This window comes from Panthera onca, chromosome B4 (genome assembly GCF_046562875.1).
Source record: "Panthera onca isolate mPanOnc1 chromosome B4, mPanOnc1 haplotype 2, whole genome shotgun sequence".
Lineage (NCBI taxonomy): Eukaryota > Metazoa > Chordata > Mammalia > Carnivora > Felidae > Panthera > Panthera onca.
Window position 1 is genome coordinate 132,091,839 of NC_138345.1, and position 5,856 is coordinate 132,097,694.

Genomic DNA, 5,856 nt, shown 5'->3' on the forward strand with positions numbered 1-5,856 from the left:
AGGGGTAGCTGTTTGCTGTGAGGGTGGGGGATGGTGGACAGAGCTCGGTCTGGGCTGGGAGTCCGCACGCAGGTGCTCGGGGTCAAGGTGTGGGTGGAACCCAAAATGAGAAAAGAAGGAGGCTGGGCTGGAGACCAGTGCCAAGGCCACAACCACGGCCAAGGCTGGCTCCCCACCTGCCTCTGTGTTCCGGGAGCGGGAGAATTCTGAGTCCAAAGTCTTCGTTAAGAAGCTCGACTTCTCTCTGTCTTCTCTGAACTGGGAGCAGCTCTCCTTTCACAGCCCCACAGCCCCTGAAAACGTCTGCCTGTGCAAAGTTCGTCTCCACCTCCTTCTTGGTCACGAGCACCTCTCAGCTGTTGAGCCGATCACTGTCTACAGTGGTGCTAAAACCACCACCGGAGACACTGACAGATGACAGCCTCAGCCAGCTTGGCAGCCCCACGTCTCCTGACCTCACTTATTCCCAGCCGCAGCTTCCGAACCAGCGCCATTTTACGGGCCGTAGACACAGCAGCCAAGTTCACTGGGGCTGGGGCTGGGGCTGCCGCTGCGGGGGTGGCTGGCTCTGGGGCTGGAACTGGGGCTGTGCTTGGGAGCCCCCTCATTGGTTATGCCAGGAACCGCCTCTGAAGTAAGAGCTCTTCCCCTCCACCATTCCGGGCTTTGCCCTCCAAGAGGCCACGGACTCTTGTGACTGTTGGTGGCCTTTCTCCTCTTCACCATGTGACAGAGCTGTTTCCACCTCCCGTGGGTCTTTCTCCCGTCTCTCGTCTGCCTTGTAGGTTCCTTTTCCATTATTTCCCCAGGCAGCCTGGGGAAAGCGGGTGGCTCAGGGTTTAGCAGAGGGGAGACAAATAAATACTGTATGAACAAGAAAGAAGATCTACCTCTCAAGTAGAAGGAGCCTATATTTGACTTCACAGGTGTTTCACGTATTTATGTCGCTTGGATATTTAGACTTAGAGTATGCAGACTTCCATGTGGACTCTTGCCCCAGGCCCTGGCAATGTTGGGGTTGACCTGGGAGCGGACAGCATGAGTGGTGGGGTGAAGACAGGGTTGTTTTTCGGTTTGGTTCAGGTTTTGTTTGGTTTTTAAGATGGGAGAAGGACTAGCATGCTCGCCCGAAGAGCGAGCCCGGAGAGGGGAAAATGGCGGTGCAGGTCGAGTGCGGACTGCAGGAGGCCTGGGGTCCAGTGCACGCATGAAGGAGACTCACAGGTACGCCACCAACAACGAGACCAGCGGGGAAGGCAGCCTGAGCAGGTGCTGAGCCCAGCAGGAGAGTGCGTGGAGCACGTGGACGTTCGCCCATGATTCCTTCTGTTATTTCAGTGCAAAAGCAGCAATACCACGGGCTGCAAATAAGAGGAAAGGGTCCTGGAGGTCTGCGGAGGGAAGGGAAGGTGCGAAAGAGTCCTTGTACATAGAGGGGGACCAAGGGGACCCGAGAAATGTAGCTGCAGTGCCCAACAGCACTCTGGCAGGTGCATTTTCCCAAGATGGCCGCAACAATATCTCCCATCCTACAAGCGCTTCTAGAACCTTCCATTCCCCCCCTTCGCTAAAGAGTGAAGTCTAATTCCCCTTCCCTGGAACCTGGGCAAGTTGGCGACTCACTCTTTAGCAATGGAATACAGTGGAAGTGACATCGTGACCCTCTTGAAGCTGCATGGGAAACATTTCCATCTTGTAGATTTCTCCTGCCAAAGCCCTGAGCCGCCATGCTGTGAGGAAGCGCAAACTAGCCCATGCAGAGAGACCACATGGGAAGGCTCTGAGGCCATGGAGAGAGAGAGAGAGAAAGAGAGATGTCCCGCCAGTGCCCAGATGCTTCAACCCCAGCCACCAGGTGACTGCCACTCTGTGAAACCCTGAACAACCCAGCTGAGCCCCTCCCAGATCCATGATCCACAGACTCCACAAGAGATAACAAAATTACGGCTGTCTTACGCCTTTCCTTTATGACCCGGAAAGAGCTCATCAGAACAAACACCAAGGGCCAACTTGAGATTTATGGTCACGATTTTAAGGTGACACCCCCTTAGCCTGGCGACACCCAACACATGTCTGTAGGGGCAGAAGGCTAGACAGTTGACACAAGCTTCCCTTCCTGCCTCCAGGGAGGAGGAGAGGATGCGAAGGAAAGGTTGGGGGCACTGGGTCTCGGATGTCAGGGTGAGGTGTTTGGACTTGACTGTGGAGGCTCCTTAGGAGTAGACTCCGCCTTCCAGGCACGTGACAGGTCCGCTCCAGTTTTAGCAATATAGAACACAGCCGCCATTTTCAGATGAACTAGGGGGAGGGGGAGAGGAGCCTTCCCAGAGGCCTGGGGACTCAACAGGCAGGGTCCTAAGCCCTTCCCATCTGCCTGAGGCCTGAGGCATACGGCCAGGGGAGTAGGAGAGGGCCGGAGAATGGTGAGCCTCGGCGCTCCCACCTGAAAAATCCACTTGAGGCCTCTAAGTGGTGCTCTGCCTCTGAGACTAAGGATGCCACAGGGATCTGCTTTGACACGAGCATCGCCTGCGCTGCCCGGGGCTCCATCTTAAGCTGGACTTGAAGGAAGAGGAATTCTGGCCCTTATTATGTTATAGGCTTTGTGCAGGAGGTTCAGGTTCCAGGTCACAGAAAACCCAGCTCGAGGATTGGAAGTTTCAGGCAGGGACAGAACCAGCCCTGCAAACGGGGTGACAGGACCTGGTTTCTCTGCCTTCATCTCTTGGCTCTGCGTTCTCGAATTTGCTCCTTTCCCAGGATGACTCTCCCTGGGGGGTCTCGGTGTGCCCCCCCACCCCCCCCACCCCCCCATCATGTCTGGGTCTGCCTTCTCTCCACATCCAGTGGGAAGAGAGAGAAAGTCGACCTCCTGGGGAGCTTAAGTAGAGGCCGTTGCTCTCAGTGGACGACTTGGGTCATGTGTCCAACCCTGAACCAATCACAGTAGCCATGAGATAGGATATAGTAATTGGTTTAAACCAATCAGGGCCCACCTGGAGCAGAGACCGTGTCTACCCCACCCGTGTGTGAGCTGAGAATCGTGGGGTCCTGTCAGGAGGGAGGGAAGGTAATGGATGCCAAGCGAGGAGTCACTCAATGTCTGCTCCTGTAGGACATACTCAAGAATGACAAAGATCCAAGGCACATCCCTCAGTCCGCCCGGCAGAACCTTCTAGAGACGGCGTGCTCTGTCAGAGAGGAAGTGGCTGAGCACCGGAAAGGGGGGAATCTCCTCTCAAGGCTATTTTCAGTGACATCTGCCCATCTGGCCAGCCTGGAGTCCTGGGATGGGGGCAGCCACCGTTGGCCAGAACCCAGGGCCTGCCTGGGACACTTGGGCAGCTGGGGACTGAGTAAGCTGGGAAAAGTACAGGGCGGGGGGGAAGGGGGGGGAGCCATTTGACTCTTCCCTAACACCAAAAAAGGGAACAGGAAAGGTCAACTTGGGCTCCAGGAGAGACCCAGACAAATAGCGTGACAAAAGCAGATAGCCCTGTCCATCTGGGCTCCGCTCAGCTGGGTCTTTCCGTCCGTTGCTCACCCAAGAACCCAAGGGAGCAAGGCTGAGTGGGGGTTACCCCATTACTCAGATGAGGGCCCAGAGGCCCTGAGAAATGCAGCTCACCCAAGGTCGCGCAGAGAGGTAGGGCAAAGCCAGAATATGAACTTGAGCTCTCTCAGGATAGCCCTCCTCCCCTGGCCCCTCCCGGTAGCACAGCTCAGAGTCAGGCCCTTCCTACAGACAGAATAATGCGACCGTGAAGTCACTGGTTGGGGGGGAGGGGGTGCCATTCAGTCCCCCCATGGCCCTTGCTGTCTGGCAGGCCAGGGAGATGGAGAAAAGGGGGCTGCAGGGTCCAATTGGCCCAAGTTCAAATCCTGCCTCTGCCGCTCTGGCTGTGCGAACTTGGGCGAGTCAGGGTCCTCGTTTGAGGACAAATGAAGAAATGGACAGAGGTCAGAGGGCGGAGTGATTGACATCACATATGTAAAGCAGCTAACACCGGGCGGCCCGCGGTGAGTCCCGTGTTCCTCCCATCGCGGAAGCGGTTCGTAATGTTTAATTACAATATCACAGCCGAAATGCCGTGATCCGCTGGGCCGAACGCGGCCAGATGGAGGCCACGGAACTCTTCCAAGGTTAACGCCGAGAAGCAGAACGGGGGTGGGACTTTGGCGAGACATTAGCCTCTGGGTACAGATGCGGGGGTCCTTGCTCTCTGGGAGGGAGTCAGGCCCGATTCCAGCGCTGTCTCCGCCGCTCAATGGAAGTCCAGATGCTGCAGAATCTGTTTCCACCCTTTCCCTGGGGACTGAGGACCGGAGCAGGACTTTCATCCCCTGAGCCTGGACTCAGCAGGGGCGAGGAGGCTGCAGACAGGGGGTCATTGTCCATCCTGGCCGGGCCAGATCCCACAGCTGCCAGTCCGTCTGGGACGCAGGGTCTTCACGGACGAGCCCAGCCATGTGTGTGCATTGGCCGGAGGGGTGTTTGTCCCCCAGTTGCCACTGGAGACCCAGATTCCGCCCCCGGGCACTCTGTCCAGTGTCCCGACGGTGACCCCAGAGCATCTCCGACCAGCAGGCCTGGGTGGGGCCTGAGAGGACAAAGCCGCCTTTTGCTGCTGGCGGCCGGGCGGGCAGAGCGCGTCAGCTCATCGGCCGGCCGGGGAGACCTGGGAGTCGGCCTCGTGGCCCACCTCCAGCCCCATCACCCCTCACAACTTGTGTGTGTCATGACATGATATGACAGGTGCCTCTTGTCAGTTCTGCTGCGGAAGCGTCTCTAGACCCCGGCCCCTGCCGTCCAGCCACACGGCCACTGCCCTGGTCAGCTCCTCCACGGCAGCCCTCCCTCCTGGCTCGCAGTCTGTCCTCCTCCTCAGCCCAGCGGGAGCTTTTAGAAATGCAGTTCAACCACCTCCGTCCCCCCGTCCCCGGCATCGGATCCATTGCATATTTACAAAACGTACACCTGACAAAGAGCTCGCGTCCAAAATATGTAAAGAACTCCTACAGGTCAATAAGAAAAAGAGAGTCAACGAGGAAAAAGGGGCAAGAGGCCCTTCACAAAAGAGGTTCTGCAGGTGGCTTAGACGTACACGAAAGCATCGTTGGTCATCGGGGGAGGGCAAAATAAAACCACACTGTGGTATCACTACACGCCGGCCAAAATTGCTAAAATGAAAATTCGAGAAAATATCGCGTGTCGGTTAAGGGTGTAGAACAACTGGGACTCCCAGAACCCTGGTGCCCACGGGAGCGTATCTGGGACAACCGCTTCGGAAAACGGAAAACGGCCTCGTCTACGACGGCCGAACGTGGGCCTGCCCTCTTACCTGGCGGTTCCGCCCCTGCGCTGAAGTCCAACGGAAGCGCGTGCATGTATCTCTTGAAAGACAGGCACACGATCCCCTGTTGCAGCGGTATTCACGGCGGCCCAAACCCAGAAACAACCCGAATATCCACCAACAGCGGAACAGAGTAAGAACCGGTGAGGTGCGGGGCGCATCTCACGCGGTGTCGAGGGCCAGAGGCCGGACGCAGAGGAGTAGACGCCGTGTGATTCCATTTATGCGAACTTCAAAACCAGACGACAGGGCACTGAAGTCAGGACGGTGGTTATTTTGGGGGAAGAAGGAGACACAGTGTCTCGGGAGGCACAGGGGGGATTTCCTGGATGCGGACAATGTCTTGTCTCTTGATCCAGGCGCTGGTTACGCGGGTGTGTTTGATGGATGTGAAAATCTATCCCGCCGGGCACCTAATGATACAGGCATTTTTCTGTCCACATATTACCGTTCAATAAAAAGTTAAAAACAAACAAACAAACAAACAGAAACAAAAACCCTC

General features: G+C 56.7%; 1 pseudogene; it reads left to right on the forward strand.

Annotated features, from left to right (window-relative positions):
• Positions 1–257: 257 nt before the first annotated feature.
• Positions 258–730, forward strand: LOC132695224 (ATP synthase F(0) complex subunit C2, mitochondrial pseudogene; annotated as a pseudogene).
• Positions 731–5,856: the final 5,126 nt, after the last annotated feature.